Source organism: Mobula hypostoma, chromosome 5 (genome assembly GCF_963921235.1).
Source record: "Mobula hypostoma chromosome 5, sMobHyp1.1, whole genome shotgun sequence".
NCBI classification, from domain to species: domain Eukaryota; kingdom Metazoa; phylum Chordata; class Chondrichthyes; order Myliobatiformes; family Myliobatidae; genus Mobula; species Mobula hypostoma.
In genome coordinates this window covers 9517912-9539052 of record NC_086101.1, presented here as the reverse complement: position 1 = coordinate 9539052, position 21141 = coordinate 9517912, and the positions used below count along the sequence as shown (strand labels likewise).

General features: G+C 45.4%; 1 protein-coding gene across 1 annotated transcript in view; it reads right to left on the bottom strand.

The window, feature by feature from the left end:
* The window catches only part of LOC134346566 (zinc-binding protein A33-like), a 28276-nt gene that overhangs the window by 998 nt on the left and 6137 nt on the right, over window positions 1-21141 (bottom strand). The window lies entirely within an intron of this gene.

Here is a 21141-nt window from a genome sequence, read left to right as displayed (position 1 = left end):
GATCCAGATGAGGATGGAGTGAGTAAACACTGGAGGCATTTAAAGAGGAGGTCAGGCAGAATTCATTCATGCTGACCAACTCACTTTAATGAACTTGTTCCATTTGCCTGTATTTGCTCAATATTCCTTTAACCCTTTCCTACCCATGTAACCGCCCAGATGTCTTTTAAATCATTGCAACTGTATTCACCTCTACAGTTTCGTCTGGCAGCGTCCTGAACTCTAGGAAAAAAGACCCAGAATATCCAGCCTCTCCTTATAACCCAAACCCTCCAGTCCCAGTAACATCCTTGTAAATCTGTTCCATACCCTCTCAGTTTAATGACATTCTTCCTGCAGAAAGATCACCAGACCTGTACAGAGTGATCCAAATCATAAAGACGACAAAGTCTGCGGATGCTGGAAATCCAAAGCAACACACACAAAACCTTGACCCAAAACATCGACTGTTTATTCATATCCGTAGATGCTGCCTGACCTGCTGATTTCCTCCAGCAGTTTGTGTGTATTACTCTGCTCCAAATGTGGCCTTCCCAATGTCTTGTACACTCTTAACGTAAAGTCCCAGCTCCTGTACTCAGTATTCTGACTGATGAAGGCAATCACCTCTTGGTCTCTCTGTTCCACAACACTCTCCATGGCCCCACTGATTCCTGTGTAATCCTGTCCTGGTTTGCCTTCCAAAATGCAACACCCTCATCTCTGAATTAAAATCAATTTCCATCCAATGGCCCAGAGACCCAATTAATCGAGATCTCATTGTAATCTTGGACAAAGCATAAGCAACAGGGTTATGCAGTGAATAACACAAAACTGTTTCACCATGGGGCATTCTGGAGTTCAGAATTCAATTGCGACACCATCTGTAAGGAGTTTGTATGGTCTCCCCGAGACCTCGTGCTTTTCCTCTGGGTGCTTGCGATTCATCCCTCAGATTGGGGAGGAGTGGACAGTGAGGAAGACCATCATTACTTGCAGTGGGATCTGGAGCAGCTGGAAAAATGGGCTGAAAAGTGTCAGCTGGAGTTTAATGCAGACAAGTGTGAGCTGTTGCACTTCTGTAGGACCCCAGTGTAGGTCTTACACAGTGAATGGTCGGGCACTGAGGACTCTGTTCCACAGCAGATCTGGGAACACAGGGCCATAGTGCATCGAAAGTGGTGTCACAGGTAGATAATGTTAAAAAAAAGCTTTTGTCACATTGGGCTTCATAAATCAAAGTATTGAATACAGGAGATGGGATGTTATGTTGAAGTTGTATGAGACCTGGTGAGGCCTAATTTGCGATATTGTGTACAGTTTTGGTCACCTACCTACAGGAAAGATGTAAACAAGATTGAAACAGTACAGAGAAAATTTACAGGGATGTAGCTAGGACTGCAGGACCTGAGACATAAGGAAAGATTGAATAGTTCAGGACTTTATTCCTGTAACATAGAAGACTGAGGAGAGATTTAATAGAGGTATACAAAATTATGAGGGTATGGATAGGGTGACTGCAAGCAGGCTTCTTCCACGGAGGTTGGGTGGGATTACAACCAGAGGTCATGTGTTAAAGGTGAAAGATGAAAAGTTTAAGGGGAACCCTCTGTTTCATTCAGAAGGTTGTGAGAGTGTGAACAAGCTGCCAATGCAAGTGGTCCATACAAGCTCGATTTAAACATTTTAGAGAAGTTTGGACAGGTACATGGATGGTAGAAGTTGGAGGACGATGGTCCCGGTGCAGGTCGATGGGAGCAGGTAGTTTAAATGTTTCAGTATAGACTAGGTGGGCTGAAGGGCCTGTGTTGTTAGTTTCTATCACTCTGTGACGCTCGTACAAAGAGATAACGGTTTGTAGGTTAAATGGTCATTGTACATTGCCTCGTGATGAGGCTAGTTTTAAATAGTTGGGGTGCTGGGTGGAGCAGGTCATTGGTCTGGGATGGTCTGTTTCACACTGTATCTAAATAAATAAATAACCTCTTCACTGTCCATGAAACCACCAATTTTAGAGTCCTTCACAAACCTACTAAACACGTCACCTACATTCTCTCCAAATCATTCATATGAATGATGAAAAACAATGGACCCAGCACCGATCCCTGCAGCACAACCGCTGGTCACAGGACTCCACCCAGACAATTCTGTATCCTATTCCAGATCGTACTGTATCCAATGTGATCTAACTCTCTGCTACCTTGTCAAATCCCTCGCTAAACTCCATGGAGACGATGTCTACTGCACTTTCATCAGCTGTAATTTATTTATTGAGATACAACACGGAATAGGCCCTTCCGGCCCTTTGACCCCCACCACCCAGAAACCCCTGATTTAATCCGAGCCTGACCATGGGACAAGTTACAATGACCCCCACCACCCAGCAACCCCTGATTTAATCCGAGTCTGACCATGGGACGAGTTACAATGACCAATTAACCTGCCAACCGGTACGGGTTTGGACTGTGATGGGACATGAACCCGGGTCGCTGGTACTGTAAAGCGTTGTGCTAGCCACTATGCTACTGTACTGTCCATGCAGAGAACCAAGCTGGGTATCCCTGATTAGTCCTCACCTTTCCAAATGAATGTAGATCCTGTCTCTCAGAATTCCCTCCATTAATGTTCCCTCCACTGACGTTAGGCTCACCGGTCTGTACTTCCCAGGCTTTTCCCTACAGCCGATCTTCAATAAATGTTCAACATTAGTCTCCCTCCAGTCTTCTGACCCCTCACCCACAGCTATCGATGACACACATATCTCCAAAATGGGCTCCACACCTTCCTCCTGAGCTTCCCACAAAGTCCTGGGATACACTTGATCAGGACCTGGGGATATATCGAACTTTATGCATTTCAGGACCTGCAGCACATTCGCTTCTGTAATGTGGTAGAAAATGAGGTCGATCATTTTCTGTAACACGGGGGAATTGAGGACCCTGTGGAACTGGCACAGAAGAGGAGTTGAGAAATGATGACAGGGAAGGTTTAGCAGGATACAGGCAAAATGCAGGTAAATGGACTGGTGGCGGGGGGTGATCTGACAGAAACATTTAAGGTAACGAGGGGTTAGATTGAGCAGATGGTTGAAATCTTCTTCCCACAGGAGGGGGGATCAAATACAAGAGGTCACATGTCTCAGGTGAGAGGAAGGAGTTTAAAGGTGAGTTTACTGGAACAGTCAGTGGTTGATGTTGGAACTTGCTGCCAGAGGAGGTGATGGAATCAGATACAATCACTGTGTTTCCGAGAAACTCAGCCAGACACTTTAATGGACAGGACACAGAAGGAGACTGACATAAATAGGTCAGAACAGAGGTGACGGGCCGAAGGGCCCATTTCGATACTGTACAACGATGACTCTGTGACTTTAAATGAACTGAATGACTGAGACCCCACAGCCTCCGGTGCAGAGAATTCCAGTCACACCATCCTCTGAGGGTCCACCCCATCCTGAGACAGTGACCCCTGACCCTCGACTCCTCAGACAGGGGAAACATCCTCCCTGCATCCTGCCTGCTGCATTTGGAAAGACAAGGACAGATCAGGGACAGTCAGCATGCTGTTGTGCATGGAAAATCACTGCTCACAAACTCCAGTTTGTTGAAGAGGTGACAGAGAGGACTGACCAGGACAAGGTGGTAGACATTGTCCACATGAACTTCACCAAGGCCTTTGATGTTGATGATAGACCACACTTGGAGTATTGTGGACATTTCTGGTTCCCCGACTATGGGAAGATGTCATTACACTGGTCAGGAAGCTTCAGGAGGCTGTAACAATGGCCGGAGGGCTTGGGTTAAAAGGAGATACTGGATAAGCTGGGGACATTTCCCTGGAGCGATGGATGTTGAGGGGTGACCCCATTTCAAGGTATATAAAATCATAAGGGGCAGATGTAAGGTGTAGGCTCATGGTCTTTTTCCCATAAGCAGGGAGTCCAAAACCAGAGGGCAGAGAGGGAAGGTGAGAGGGGGAAGTTTTTTAAGGGAGCTGCAGGGCAACCAGTGACCAATCGGCATCTGGGATTGATTAGGAAGAGCAAATTAAAGGAAGACAGGCAAACACAACAGCCATCGTCTGAGTGGACATTGTCAGAGTGGTGATCTTGAGGCTTCAGCTCTTCAAGGCTTCGAGACCATGGATCTGTGCCTGGAAAGTCTTCACTCTCCAGGGCGCAGGCCTGGACAAGGTTGTATGGAAGACCAGCAGTTGCCCATGCTGCAAGTCTCCCCTCTCCACGACACTGATGTTGTCCAAGGGAAGGGCATTAGGACTCATACAGCTTGGCACCAGTGTCGTCGCAGAGCACTGTGTGATTAAGACACAACACACTGCCTCGGTTGGGGCTCAAACTCACCACCTGGTTAAGAGAAAGCAAAGGAAAGAAAAGCTCTTCTTTTTTCCTTCTCTTCTTTGTATCTGCTCAGCCAGGACAGTAGAGATGCCAGGCAGGATAGACAAATGCTCCTCTTGCGGGATGTGGGAAGGCAGGGAGACTTCCAGTGTCCCGGAGGACTACAACTGTGAGATGTACATCCAGCTGCAGCTTCTGACAAACCACGTTAAGGAGTTGTAGCTGGAACTGGGTGAACTCCGGATCATTCGGGAGGCTGAAGGGATGAGAGACAGGACGTACAGGGAGGTAATTATAACAAGGTGCAGGACACGGAAACTGGGTGACAGTCAGGAAGGGGAAAGGGTTGAGGGAGCCAGTGTATAGTACCCCTGTGGACATCCCCCTCAACAATCCTGTCCGGGGGGGATGACCTAACAGAGGAAGGTCACAGTGGTCGGGTCCCGGCTACTGAGTCTGCCTCTGTGACTCAGAAGGGAAGGGGGAGAAGAGGGATGCTGTGGTGACAGGGGATTTGTTAGTTGGGGAAAAGGACAGGAGGCTTTGTGGGCGAGAACGAGATTCCCAGATGGGATGTTGCCTCCCGTGTGCCAGGGTCTGGGATATCTCGGACTGAGTCCTCAGCATTCTTAAGTGTGAGGGTGAACAGCCAGAAGTCGTGCTCCATATTGATACCACTGACATGGGTAGGATGAGTGACGAGGTTCTGCAAAGGGAGTTCAAGGCGTTAGGTGCTGAGTTAAAGGGCAGGACCTCCAGGGTTGTGATCTCAGGATTGCTCTCCGTGCCACGTGCTGGTGAGGCCAGAACAAGCAAGATTATACAGTTTAATATGTGACTAAGGAGTTGGTGTAGGAGGCAGGGCATAACATTTTTGGATCATTGGGCTCCTGTGATCACAATTCTATCTCCTTTACCATAGCATTGGAGAGGGATAGGAACAGGCAAGTTAGGAAAGCGTTTAATTGGACTAAGGGGAAATATGAGGCTATCAGGCAGGAACTTGGAAGCATAAATTGGAAACAGATGTTCTCAGGGAAACAAATAGGGTTAGGACAGGATTAAGGAAAATCCCAAGGCATTCTACAAATATGTGAAGAGGATAAGATGTGAGAGAATAGGATCAATCAAGTGTGACAGTGGAAAAGTGTACATGGAACCACACGAGATAGCAGAGGTACTTAATGAATACTTGGCTTCAGTATTCACCATGGAAAAGGATCTTGGCGTTTGTAGGGATGGTTTACAGCGGTCTGAAAAGCTTGATCATGTAGATATTAAGAAACAGGATGTGCTGGAGCTTTTGGAAAGTATCAAGTTGGATAAGTCACTGGGACCAGACGAGATGTACCCCAGGCTACTGTGGGAAGCGAGGAAGGAGATTGCTGAACCTCTGGAGAGTTTCTGGAGGATTGGAGGGTTGAGGATGTTTTTCTCTTATTCAAGAAAGCGAGTAGGGATAGCCCAGGAAATTATAGACCAGTGAGTCTTACTTCAGTGGTCAGTAAGTTGAAGGAGAAGATCCTGAGGGGCAGGATTTATGAACATTTGGAGAGGCATAATATGATTAGGAATAGTCAGCATGGCTTTGTCAAAGGCAGGTCGTGCCTTACAAGCCTGATTGAATTTTGGAGGATGTGACTAAACACATTGATGATGGTAGAAAAGTATATGGATTTCAGCAAGGCATTTGACAAGATACCCCATGCAAGGCTTTTTGAGAAAGTAAGGAGGCATGGGATCCAAAGGGACATTGCTTTGTCGATCCAGAACTGGCTTACCCACAGAAGGCAAAGAGTGGTTGTAGACTGGTCATATTATGCATGGAGGTCGGGGAGCAGTGGTGTGCCTCAGGGATCTGTTCTGGGACCCCTACTCTTCGTGATTTTTATAAATGACCTGGAGGAGGAAGTGGAGGGATGGGTTAGTAAATTTGCTGATGACACAAAGGTTGGGGTGTTGTGGATAGTGTGGAGGGCTGTCAGAGGTTACAGCGGGAAATTGATAGGATGCAAAACTGGGCTGAGAAGAGGCAGATGGAGTTCAACCCAGATAACTGTAAGGTGGTTCATTCTGACAGGTCAAATATGATGGCAGAATATAGTATTAATGACACTTGGACTCTTGGCAGTGTGGAGGATCAGAGGGTTCTTGGGGTCGGAGTCCATCGGACACTCAAAGCTGCTACGTAGGTTGACTCTGTAGTTAAGAAGGCAGGCAGTGCATAGGCCTTCATCAATTGAGGTAATGAGTTTGGGAGCCAAGAGATAATGTTGCAGTAATATAGGACCCTGGTCAGACCCCACTTGGAGTGCTGTGCTCAATTCCGGTCACCTCACTACAGGAAGGATGTGGAAACCATGCAAAGGATGGCGAGGATATTCACAAGGATGCTGCCTGGATTGGGAAGCATGCCTTATGAGAATAGGTTGAGTGAACTTAGCCTTTTTTCCTTGGAGCGACGAACGATGAGAAATGACCTGATAGAGGTGCATAAGATGATGAGAGGTATTGATCGTGTGGATAGTCAGAGGCTTTTTCCCGGGGCTGAAATGGCTAACATAAGAGGGCACAGTTTTAAGCTGCTTGGAAGTAGGTACAGAGGAGATGTCAAGAGTAAGTTTTTTTTAAACACAGAGTGTGGTGAGTGCGTGGAATGGGTTGCCAGTGACGGTGGTGGAGGCAGATATGATCGGGTCGTTTAAGAGCCTCCTGGATAGGTACATGAATCTTAGAAAAATAGAGGGCTTTGTGTAACCCCAGGTAAATTCTCAGGTAAGGACATGTTTGGCACAGCTTTGTGGGCCAAAGGGTTTGTATTGTGCTGTAGGTTTTCTATGTCTTTTTGTTTCTACATCCCACAGAAGAAGTACTCTAAAGGCAAGATGTGGCTAACAAGAGAAGTCAAAGCCAACATAAAAGCCAAAGAGAGGGCATAAAACAGAGCAAAGAGTAGTGGAAAGTCAGAGGATTGGGAAGCTTTCAAAAGGCAACTAAAAAAGTAATTAGGGTAAAGAGGGATTACAAAACTAAGTTAGCCAATAATATTAAAAAGGCAACAAATTTTCTTCAGATACATAAAGTTTAAAAGACCATAAGACACAGGAGCAGAATTAGGCCATCTGCCCATCGACTCTGCTTCACCATTCAGTCATGGCTGATCCTATTTTTTATTTCCTCCTCAAGCCCAGTTTCCATCCTTCTCCCCGTAATCTTTAAAACCATGTCCATTCAAGAACTTATCAATCTCTGCCTTAAATACACCCAACGACCTGTCCTCCACAGCTGCATGTGGCAACAAATTTAACAAACTCTCTACCCTTTGGCTAAAGAAATTTCTCCTCATCTCTGCTTTGAAAGGGCGCCCCTCTATCCTGAGGCTGTGCCCTTTTGTCCTGGACTCTCCCACCGTGGGAAACATCCTTTCCACATCTACTCTGTCTCGGCGTTTCCACATTTGAAAGGTTTCAATGAGATCCCCCCCTCATCCTTCTGAATTTCAGCGAGTACAGACACAGAGCCATGAAATGTTCCTTGTATGATAACCCTTTCATTCCTGGAATTATCCTTGTGAACCTCCTCTGGAACCTCTCCAATGCCAGCACATCTTCCTCAGATGAGGAGCCCAAAACTCTTCACAATATTCAAGGTGAGGCCTCACCAGTGACTTTTAAAGCCTCAGCATCACATCCTTGCTCTTGTATTCTAGACCTCTTGAAATGAATGCTAACATGGCATTTGCCTTCCTCACTACCGACTCAAGCTGCAAGTTAACCTTTAGGGTGTTCTGCACAAGGACTCCCAAGTCCCTGTGCATCTCAGATTTAGATATCAGATCCCATTTAGAAAATAGTCTGCACATTTATTTCTACTAGCAATGTGCATGACCATACATTTTCCAACATTGTATTTCATTTGCCACTTTCTTGCCCATACTCTTAATGTGTCTAAGTCCTTCTGCATCCTACCTGTTTCCTCAAAGCGACCTGCCCATCCACCAATCTTCGTATCATCTGCAAACTTGGCAAAAAACCCATCTATTCCATCATCTAAATCATTAATATACAGCATAAAAAGAAGTGGTCCCAACACTGACCCCTGCCGAACACCACAAGTCACTGACAGCCAACCAGAAAATGATCCTTTGGTTCCCTCTTGCTGCCTCCTTCCAATCAGTCAATGCTGTAACCATGCCAGTATCTTTCCTGTATAACATGGGTTCTAACTCGGTAAGCAGCCTTTTGTGTGGGACCTTGTCAAAGGCCTTCTGAATGTCCAGATACACAACATCCACTGCAGCCCCTTTGTCTATCCTACTTGTAATCTCCTCAAAGAATTCCAACATGTTCGTCAGGCAGGAGTTTCCCTGAAGGAAACCATGCTGACTTTGTACTATCTCGTCCTGTGTCACCATGTACTCCATCACCTTATCCTTAACAATTGACTCAAACATCTTCCCAGCTACTGAAGTCAGGCTAATTGGTCTATAATTTCCTTTCTGCTGCCTTCCTCCTTTCTTAAAGAGTGGAGTGACATTTGCAAATTTCCAGTCCTCTGACACCATGCCAGAGTCCGATCATTTTTGAAAGGTCATTTCTAATGCCACCACAATCTCTAATGCGACCTCTTTCAAAACCCTAGGGTGCAGTTCCTCTGGTCTGGGTGACTTATGAACCTTTAGGTCTTTCAGCTTTTTGAGCACCTTCTCTCTTGTAACAGTAATTTCACCAACTTCTCTTCCTTCACACACTACAACATCAGGCACACTGCCAGTGTCTTCCACAGTGCAGCCTGATGCAAATACTCATTTTGTTCATCAGCCGTCTCCTTGTCCCCTGTTATTATTTCTCCTGCCTCATTTTCTAGCGGTCCTATATCCACTCTCATTTCTCTGTTATTTTTAACACACTTGAAAAAACTTTTACCGTCTACTTTGATATTATTTGCTAGCTTGCTTTCATATTTCATTTTTTTCCCTTCCAATGATTTTTTTAGTTGCTCTCTGTAGGTTTTTAAAAACTTCCCAATCCGCTATCATCCCACTAATTTTTTGTTTGTTGTCTGCTCTTTCTTTTGCTTTTACAATAGCTTGGACTTCCCTTGTCAGCCATGGTTGTACTATTTTACCATTTGAGTATTTCTTCAGTTTTGGAAGAAATGAAGAAATACTCGTGTCCTGCACCTTCCTCATTTTTCCTAGAAACACACACCATTGCTGCTCTGCTGACATCCCTGCCAGCAGCTCTTTCCAAATTACTTTGGCCAACTCCTCTCATACCACTGTAATTTCCCTTACTCCACTGAAATACTGCTACATCAGCCTTTACTTTCTCCCTATCCAGTTACAAGTTGAACTCAATCATACTGTGATCTCTGATTCCGAAGGGTTCTTTTACCTTCAGCTCCCTAACTGCCTCCGGATCTTTACATAACAGCCAGTCCAGTATAGCTCATCCCCTGGTAGATCAATGCAAACTGATTTAAATGCCATCTCTTAGGCATTCAACAAACTCACTCTCTTGAGATCCATTACCAACCTGATTTTCCCAATCGACCTGCATGTTAAAATCTCCCATCACTACCATAACATTGCCCTTTTGACATGCCTGTTCTATTTCCTGTTGTAATCTGTGTTCCAACTCCCAGCTCTGTTGGGAGGCCTGTATATAACTGCCATCAACGTCTTTTTATCCTTGCAGTTTCTTAACTCAACCCACAAGTATTCAACATCTTCCGATCCTATGTCACATTCTTCTACTGATTTGATGTCATTCTTTACCAGTAGAGCCACACCACCCCCTCTGCCTACCTTCCTATCACTCCGATATAATGTGTAACCTTGGATATTCAGCTCCCAACTACAACCATCCTTCAACCACAATTCAGTGATGGCTACAAAATTCTACCTGGCAATTTGTAATCATGCAACAAGATCATCCACTTTACTTCTTACACTACGTGCATTTAGATACATCACCTTGAGTACCGTATTTGCTGTCCTTTCTGATTCTGCATCCCTAATGTTTTGATACTCAGCCTGTTGGCTGCAACTGAGGCCCATCACATGCCTGCCCTTCCTGACAGTCTGACTGCACGCTATCTTTATTTTTCACTATCCGTCCTATCCTGAGTCCCTTCACTTCGGTTCCCACCCAGCTACCACATTAGTTTAAACCGTCCCCAACAGCTCTAACAAACCTGCCCGCGAGAATATTGGTTCCCCTCGGTTCAGGTGCAACCCATCACTTTTGAACAGGTCATACCTCCCCCAGAAGAGATCCCAGTGATCCAAGAACCTGAAGCCCTGCCCCCTGCACCAGCTTCTCAGCCACACATTTATCTGCCAAATCATCCCGTTTCTACCCTCACTGGCACGTGGCATCAGGGGCAATCTAGAAATTAGTACCTGGGAGACGCTATTTTCTGGATTAGAGGGAGGCAAGAGTGGATATCAGACTGCTGGAAAACAATGTTGGGGAGGTAGTAATGGGGGACAATGAAGGGGTGGATGAACTGAAGACGTATTTTGCATCAGTCTTCACTGTGGAAGAGACGAGCAGTATGGTGAAAGTTACAGGTGTCAGGTGGCATGCCGTGCGTGAAGTTCGCATTACCAGAGAACAGGTTCGTGGGAAACTGAAAGATATTAAGGTAGCTGTCACCTGGACTAGATGGTGAACATGCCAGAGTTCTGAAAGAGTTGGCTGAAGAGATCGTGGAGGCATTAGTAATGATCCTTCAAGAATCACCAGATTCTTGAATGGTTCTGGAAGGCTGGAAAGTTCTAAATGTCTCTCCACTGTTCAAGAAGAGAGAGGCAGAATAAAGGAAACTCTGGGCCAGTTAGTCTGACCTCAGTGGCTGGGAAGATGTTGAAGGTGATTATTGAGGAGGAGTTGTCAGGGTACTTGGAGGCGCAGGATAAAATAGGCCGTAGTCAGCATGGTTTACTCACGGAAAAATCTTGCCTGACAAATCTGTTGGAATTCTTTGAAGAAATAACAAGCCAGATAAACAAAGAAGAATCATTGATGTTGTGTACTTGGATTTTCAGAAAGTCTTTGACAAGGTGCCACACATGAGGCTACTTAACAAGCTACGAGCCCACGGTATTACAGGAAAGATCCCAGTATGGACAAAGCAGTGGCTGATTGGCAGGAGGCAAAGAGTGGGAATAAATGGAGCCTTTTCTGGCTGGCTGCCAGTGGCTAGTGGTATTCCACAGGGGTCTGTGTTGGGACTGATTCTTTATACATTGTATGTCAATTATTTGAATGATAGAATTAATGGCTTTGTTAAAGAGTTTACAGGCGATATGAAGATAGGTGGAAGGGCAGGTACTTTCGAGGAAGTAGAGAAGCTACAGAAGGACTTAGATAATTCTGGAGAATAAGACCATAAGACAAAGGAGCAGAAGCCGGCCATTCGGCCCATGGAGTCTGCTCCGCCATTCTATCATGATCTGATCCATTCTCCCATTTAGTCCCACTCACCCGCCTTCTCACCATAACCTTTGATGCCTTGGCTACTCAGATACGAATCAATCTCTGCCTTAAATACACCCAATGACTTGGCCTTCACTGCTGCCCATGGCAACAAATTCCATAGATTCACCACCCTCTGACGAAAAAAATTTCTTCGCATTTCTGTTCTGAATGGGCGCCCTTCAATCCTTAAGTCATGCCCTCTCGTACTAGACTCCCCCATCATGGGAAACAACTTTGCCACATCCACTTTGTCCATGCCTTTCAGCATTCAAAATATTTCTATGAGGTCTCCCCTCATTCTTCTAAACTCAAAGGAATAAAATCCAAGAGCGGACAAATGTTCCTCATATGTTAACCCTCTCATTCACGGAATCATTCTCGTGAATCTTCTCTGTACCCTCTCCAATGTCAGCACATCCTTTCTTAAATAAGGAGTCCAACATTGCCCACAGTACTCCAAGTGAGGTTTCACCAGCACTTTATAGAGCCTCAGCATCACATCCCTGCTCCTATACTCTATTCCTCTAGAAATGAATGCCAACATTGCATTCGCGTTCTTCACTACTGATTCAACCTGGAGGTTAACTTTAAGGGTACCCTGTACGAGAACTCCCAAGTCCCGTTGCATCTCTGAACTTTGAATTCCTTCCCCATTTAAATAATAGTCTGCCCATTTATTTTTTCTGCCAAAGTGCATAGCCATGCACTTTCCAACATTCCAACATTTGCCACTTCCCTGCCCATTCTTCCAATCTATCCAAGTCTCTCTGCAGACTCTCCGTTTCCTCAGCACTACCGGCCCCTCCACCTATCTTCGTATCGTCAGCAAACTTAACCACAAAGCCATCGATTTCATAATCCAAATCGTCGATGTACAATGTAAAAAGAAGCGGCCCCAACACGGACCTGGTGGAACACCACTGGTAACCGGCAGTCAACCAGAATAGGATCCCTTTATTCCCACTTTCTGTTTCCTGCCAATCAGCCAACGCTCTATCCAAGTATGTAACTTTCCTGTAATTCCATGGGCTCTTATCTTGTTAAGTAGCCTCATGTGTGGCACCTTGTCAAAGGCCTTTGGAAAATCCAAATATACAACATCCACTGCATCTCCCTTGTCTAACCTACTGGTAATTTCCTCAAAAAATTGTAATAGGTTTGTCAGGCAGGATTTTCCTTTAAGGAATCTATGCTGAGTTCTGCCTATCTTGTCATATGCCTCCAGGTACTCTGTAACCTCATCCTTGACGATCGACTCCAACAACTTCCCTACCACCAATGTCAAGCTAACAGGTCTATAATTTCCTTTTTGCTTCCTTGCCCCCTTCATAAATAGTGGAGTGACATTTGCAATCTTCCAGTCCTCCGGAACCATGCCAGAGTGTATCGACTTTTGAAAGATTATCGCTAATGCCTCCGCAATCTCCACAGCTACTTTCTTCAGAACACGAGGGTGCATTCCATCTGGTCCAGGAGATATATCTACCTTTAGACTATTCAGCTTCCTGAGTACTTTTTCTGTCGTAATTGCGACTGCGCACATTTCTCTTCCCTGCCACCCTTGAGTGTCCGGTATACTGCTGATGTCTTCCTCAGTGAAGACTGATGCAAAATACTCGTTCAGTTCCTCTGCCATCTCCTTATCTCCCATGACAATTTCTCCAGCATCATTTTCTATCGGTCCAAATCTACTCTCACCTGTCTTTTACTCTTTATATACTTGGAAAAGCTTTTAGTATCCTCTTTGATATTATTTGCTAGCTTCCTTTCATGGCTAATCTTTTCTCTCTTAATGACCTTCTTGGTTTCCTTTTGTAAGGTTTTAAAAACTTCCCAATCCTCTGTCTTCCCACGAATTTTTGCTTCCTTGTATGCCCTCTGCTTTGCTTTAACTTTGGCTTTGACTTCTCTTGTCAACCACGGTTGCATCCTTTTTCCAGTCGAAAATTTATTCCTTTTTGGAATATACCTGTCCTGCACCTTCCTCACTTCTCGCATAAACTCCAGCCACTGCTGCTCTGCTGTCTTTCCCGCCAGTGTCCCTTTCCAGTCAACTTTGGCCAGTTCCTCTCTCATGCCACTGTAATTTCCTTTACTCCACTGAAATACCGACACATCAGATTTCAGCTTCTCTTCTTCAAATTTCACAGTGAACTCAATTATGTTATGATCACTGCCTCCTAAGGGTTCCTTCACCTCAATCTCTCTAATCACCTCCGGTTCATTACACAATACCCAATCCAGTACAGCCGATCCCCTAGTGGGCTCAACAACAAGCTGTTCTAAAAAGCCATCTCGCAGACATTCTACAAATTCTCTCTCTTGAGATCCAGTGCCGACCTGATTTTCCCAATCCACTCGCATGTTAAAATCCCCCACAATTATCACAACACTGCCCTTCTGACAAGCCTTTTCCATTTCCTGTTGTAATTTGTAGTCCACATCCCTGCAGCTGTTTGGAGGCTTATAAATAACTGCCATCAGGGTCCTCTTACCCCTGCAACTTCTCAGCTCAACCCATAAAGATTCTGCACCTTCCGATCCTATATCACCTCTTTCTAATGATTTAATATCATTTCTTACCAATAAAGCCACGCCTTCCCCTCTGCCTCCCTTCCTGTCCTTCTGATACACCATGTATCCTCGGATGTTCAGCTCCCAGAGACATGCATCCTTTAGCCATGTCTCAGTGATGGCCACAATATCATACCTGCCAATCTGTAGCTGTACAACAAGATCATCCACCTTATTCCTTATGCTGCGTGCATTTAAGTATAACACCTTAAGACCAGTATTTGGTACTTTTCGCTTTGATTTCACTGCAACTTTACTGCACTGCAACTCATCCCAATGGCTACAAATTTGCCCATCACCTGCCTGTCTTTCCTGCTCACTATCTTAGATTTCCCCTTCCTCTGCTCTGTCATTCCGGTTCCCATCCCCCTGCCAAATTAGTTTAAACCCTCCCTAACAGCTCCATTAAACTTTCCCACCAGGATATTGGTCCCCTTCGGGTTCAGGTGTAATCTGTCCTTTTTGAACAGGTCATTCTTCCCCCAGAAGAGATCCCAATTATCCAAGCAACTGAAGCCCTGCCCCCTGCACCAGTCTCTTAGCCATACATTCACCTGCCTGATCCTACTATTCTTGCCCTCACTAGTACGTGTCACAGGTAGCAATCCCGAGATTACTACCCTGGAGGTCCTGCTTCTCAGCTTCCTTCCTAACTCCTGGAAATCTCTCTTCAGGCAAAGAAATGGCAGATGGAATACAGTGTCGGGAAGTGTATGGTCGTGCACTTTGGTGAAAAAAACATATGTCTTAACTATTTTCTAAATGGAGAGAAAATATAAAAAAACTGAGGGGCAAAGGGAGTTGGGAGATCTTGTGCAGCATTCCGTAAATGTTAATTTGCAGGTTGAGTCTGTGGTGAGGAAGGGAAATCTGATGTTAGGATTCATTTCAAGAAGACTGGAACATAAAAGCAAGGATGTAATGTTGAAATTTTATAAGGCACTGGTCAGACCTCACCTGGAGTATTGTGAGCAGGTTTGGGCCCTTTATCTCAGAAAGGATGAGCTGAAACTGCAGAGAGAGTTCAAACGAGGTTCATGAAAATGATTCTAGTGTTGAATGGCTTGTCATATGAGCTTTGTTTGATGGCTCTGGGCCTGTATTCACTGGAATTCAGAAGAATGAGGGGTGATCTCATTGAAATCTATCATTGAAAGGATTTGATAGAGTGGATATGGAGAGGATGTTTCCTGTGGTGGGAGAGTCTAAGACCAGAGGACACAGTCTCAAAATGGGGAAGCATTCTTTTAGGACGGAGATGTGGAGGAATTTCTGTAGCCAGAGAGTGGTGAATCTGTGGAATTCTTTGCCACAAGTTGAGGTTGAGGTCAAGTCTTTATGTATATTTAAGGCAGAGGTTGATAGATTCTTGACTGGTCAGGGCATGAAGGGATGTGGGGAGATGGCAGGAGATTCGAGCTGAGAGGAAAATTGGATCAGCTACGATCAGATGGTGGAGCAGACTCAATGGGAAAAATGGCCTAATTCTGCTCCTATATCTTAGTCTTATGGTCTATGGTTTAATGAAAATATTTTAAAATAAATCTAGACAGGTACACGGATAGGAAATGGTTAGAGGGATATGGGACAAACACACGGAAATGGGACTTACTCAGGAAGACATCTTAGCCCGGATGGATGAGTTGGGCCATGGGTTCAACCTCTACCAAACCCCTTCCCAGATCATCCACCTGCGGAATCTCACCCTGGAGTCTGTCTGTGAACTGTTGGTGTGACGTCAGTTCAGAGGGCAGTTCAGTGCCACAAAAACAGGCAGATTGGATAAGGTGGCAGATTTCATTCTTAAATGTAAATTTGTGTCTGTGTCTCTGACTATGTGTCCCAGTCTGCTGGTGCGTCTGGGTATTTATCACTGGTGTGTGTGTGTGTGTGTGTGCAATGCTGAGGTTCGGACTACAATTTATCAATCGTCCTTGTGCATGTGTGTGAGGGAGATTTGCCAGGCTGGTTACATGATCTTCTCCCATCGTTCACCGAGGTCAATGCTGATCAGTGTGTCCGGGCTTAGTCTGACGATGCGTCAATGTGGTGGTTTGATAACAACAGTGAGACTCGCGAGTCCAGCAGGGGGCAGAGTTGAGTCAATCAGACTGCGGTCACGGACAGGTCAGACACGGTGAGTGGCACGAAGGACTGGTGTATTTTTCTGACAATCCCTGTCACCACAGTGATACCAGATTTTATCCCCTTTAATGTCATTCATTGAATGTTAATTCCAGAGCTACTGTGTTGGGATTCAAACTCATGCATTGGCGTATTTGTCCAGTGTGAATGGGATCAGGACGCAGTGGTTCACATAACAGTGCCGTGTGTTGGTTGTATGTTACCCCTGTGTTGGTCTGTTCAGGGATTTGACATCTCCAGCTGACCATGTGACAGTGATGCTTCCCAACAGGTGGGGTTGGTGCCGGAATTAACCTCAATTCCGACGACCCGATTAGAGGCATGAGCAGGACTCAGTGATGAGGTTTCCATCAGGTTTGCGATGCTTGTTTAAAAGTAGAGAAGGGACAAGTGGAGCGGCCATTGTCGGGGTGATCATTGTTGGGATTAGGTCAGTGGTGAGAGTAGGAGTGTCAGGCTTTGGCTCAAAGGAGGCTTCACCATTAAAAGAGGCATTACTCTGGGTAAACTTCTGTTAAAGTTCTCTTTTTTTTCCCTCTTACTGTACCTTGTGTAGTAAATGGCTGTTGTGTGTTCTTCAATCCAGATGTTGGAGTCCTGGGAGACCAGAGTCTCCCAGTGAACACCATCTGTGTGAAGTGCATCCAGCTCCAGCTCCCTGAAGACTGTATTCGGGATCTGGAGCAGCAGCTGGATGACCTTCGGATTGTAGAGGGGAGTGAGGAGATAATCGATCAGAATTACTGGAAAGTAGTCACTCCAAAGTTGCAGGAGGCGAGTAGCTGGGAGTCTGTCATGAGAAATGGAAATGTAAATAGGCAGTCAGCGCAGTGAAAAGAGGTCCTGAACAGAGAACTTAGAGAGCTAGGTAGAAAGTTGAGAAGCAGGACCTCCCAGGAAGTAATTTCTCGATTGCTGCTTGTGCTGTGTGCCAGTGTGGGTAGAAACAGGATGATTTGGCCAATTAATGCATGGCTGGGAAATTGGTGGAAGGGGCAGGGCTTCAGGTTCTTGGATCATTGGGATCTCTTCTGAGGGAGATATAACCTGTTCAAAAGTAACAGGTTGCACCTGGACCCGAGGGGAACCAAAATTCTCACGGGCAGGTTTGTTAGAGCTGTTGCGGAAGGTTTAAACTAATTTGGCAGGGGGGTGGGAACCGGAGTGAGGGGACTCAGGATAGGATGGATGGTAAAAAAACAAAGATAGCCTGCAGTCAGACTGTCAGGAAGGGCAGACAGATGACAGGTCATAATTGCAGCCAGCAGGGTGAGTATCAGTGCATTAGGGATGCAAAATCAAAAAGGGTAGCAAATACAGTACTCAAAGTGTTATATTTTAATGCATGGAGGATAAGAAATAAAGTGGATGATCTTGTTGCACTATTACAGATTGTCAAATGTGATGTTGTGGCCATCACTGAATTGTGGCTGAAGGATGGTTGTAGTTGGGAGCTGACACATTATATCGGAGTGACAGGAAGGTAGGCAGAGGGGGTGGTGTGGCTCTACTGGTGACGAATGGCATCAAATCAGTAGAAAGATGTGACATAGGAATGGAAGATGTTGAATCCTTGTGGGCTGAGTTAAGAAAATGCAAGGGTATATACAGGCCTCCCAATAGTAGCTGGGATATGGACCACAGATTACAAGAGAGTAGGAGAGAATTAAAAATGCAGAGATGCAAAGGGACTCGGGAGTCCTTGTGCGAGATACCCTAAAGGTTAACCTCCAGGTTGAGTCGGTTGTGAAGAAGGTGAATGCAATATTCGTTTCTAGAGGTATAGAATATAAGATCAGGGACGTGATGTTGAGGCTCTATAAGTGAGACCACAGTTGGAATACAGTGTGCAATTTTGCGTTCCTTGTTTTAGAAAGGATGTATTTAGAAAGGGTTCAGAGAAGATTCACGAGAATGATTCCAGGAATGAAAGAGTTACCGTATGAGAAACATCTGGCAGCTCTTGGTCTGTATTCCCTGGAGTTCAGGAGAGTGAGGGGGGATCTCATAGAAACATTCTGAATGTCAAAAGGCCTGAACAGATTAGGTATGGCAAAGTTATTTCCTATGGTAGGGGTTTCTAGGACAAGAGGGCACGACTTCAGGATTGAATCGGCGCTGGACCCGGTAGCGGAGGTTCCTGGGTTCGAAACCAGTCGGGTCTGCTCCTGAGTACGTTTTCCATCCGTGCCGTGTTGAGTGTCGAGATCGCAATTCGACCTCGTAAAATAAAGGGAAAAATACTGCGAAAATGTCTGCATGAGGAGTGGCGTGCCACACAGTCTCTCTCTCTCTCTCTCGCTCCGCGCCTTGTAAAAGCCATGAAAAAGACACGCACGCCAAAAAAAAACTGAGATGCGGAGAAATTACTTTCATGAGAAGGCGGTAAATCTGTGGAATTTCTTCCCACGAGTGGCTGTGGAGGCCAAGTCATTGGGTGTGTTCAAGGCAGAGATTGATAGGTTCTTGATCAGCCAGGGCATCAAAGGGTATGGGGTGAAGGCAGGGGAGTGGGGATGACTGGAAGAATTCGATCAGCCCATGATTGAACAACGTAGCAGACTCGATGGGCCAAATGGCCTACTTCTGCTCCTATATCTTATGATCTTATGGAAAGCGGTTAAGGAACCATTGTCGAGTGCCCCTGTAGCCATCCCCCTCAACAACACGTACAGTATATTATCTTGGATACTGTTGGGGGTTTGACCTAACAGAGGAGAGTCATGGTGGTGGGACGCTGGAACTGAGTCCGGTTCTGTGACCATAAAGCATAGGAGCAGAGTTAGGCTGTTCAGCCCATCGCGTCTGCTCTGCCATTCCATCATGGCTGACCCTGGATCTCACTCCATGACCTACACCTGCCTTCTCGCCATATCCTTTGATGCCCTGAACGATCAGGAAACTATCAACTTCCGCCTTAAATATACACATGGACTCGGCCTCCACCACAGTCTGTGGCAGAGCATTCCACAGATTTGCTACTCTCAGCCTAAAATTAAGTAGTAACGGGGGACAAGGAGGTGGCAGAAGAACTAAGTGAGTGTAGTTAATTTTACAAGGTAAAAGGTGCTCAAAAAGCTGAAAGACCTAAGGGTACATAAATGACCCAGACCAGATGAACTGCAAGAGGTAGTGGTACAGATTGTGGAGCCATTAGTAATGATCTTTCAAAAATCATTTGACTCTGGCATGGTGCCAGACGACCGGAATATTGCAAATGTCACTCCACTCTTTAAGAAAGGCGGAAGGCAGCAGACAGGGAATTATGACCAGTTAGCCTGACTTCAGTGTCTGGGAAGATGCTGCAGTCAATTGTTAAGGATGAGGTGATGGAGTACTTGGTGACCCAGGACAAGATAGGACAAATTCAGCATGGAATTAAGGAAAAATTAAGGAAAAATCTCGACAGACAAACCTGTTGGAATTCGTTGAGGAGATTCCGCGTAGGATAGATAACGGGGAAGTTGTATATATGGATTTTCAGAAGGCCTTTGACAAGGTGCCACACGAGGCTACTCACCAAGTTAAGAGCCCATGGTATTACAGGAAAGTTACTGGCATGTTTAGAGCATTGGCTGATCGGTAGGAGACAGCGAGTGGGAATAAAATTATCACATCCTAGCTGGTTGCCAGTGACTAGTGGGGTTCCGCAAGGGTCGGTGTTGGGACGACTTCCACTTATGCCGTATATAAATGACTTACGAGGGGTGATTGATAAGTTCATGGCCTAATGTAGAAGGAGATGAGTTATACAGCTCTCGTTACATTCACGTGCAGTTCAACTCTTTGAGTGATTATGCAGAAAGTTTGAAGTTAATAACTTTTGTGGTATTTCTGTTTCAGGTAATTGAAAATTGCAAGTAAGCACTGTCTGAGAACTTACCAATCACCCTCGTAGATGATGGGATGGATGGCTTTGTTGCTATGTTTGCAGCTGATGCAAAGATTGGTAGAGGGGCAGGTAGTGTTGAGGAAACAGATAGGCTGCAGAAGGACTTAGGCAGATTCGCAGAATGGACAAGAAAGTGGCAAATGAAATACCATGTTGGAAAATGCATGCTCATGCACTTTGCTAGTAGAAATAAATCTGCAGACTGTATTCTAAGTGGGGAGAAAATCCAAAAACCTGAGATGCAAAGGGACTTGGGAGTCCTTGTGCAGAACACCCTAAAGGATAACTTGCAGACTGAGTCAGTGGTGAGGAAGGAAATTCAATGTTAGCATCTGATTTAAGAGGTCTAGAATACAAGAGCAAGGATGTGATACTCAGGATTTATAAGGAACTAGTGAGGCCTCAACTTGAGTGTTGTGAACAGTTCTGGGCTCCTCATCTAAGAAAAGATGTGCTGGCATTGGAGAGGGTTCAAGGGAGGGTCACAATGATGATTCTGGGAATGAAATGGTTATCATACGAGGAACGTTTGACATTTCTGTGTCTGTACTCGCTGGAATTTAGAAGGATGGGGGGGCTGCCATTGAAACCTTTCGAATGCTGAAATGCCTGGACAGAGTAGATGTAGAAAGGATGTTCCCCATGGAGGGGAATCTAGGACAAGAGGGCACAGCCTCAGGATAGAGGGACATCCATTTAAACAGAGA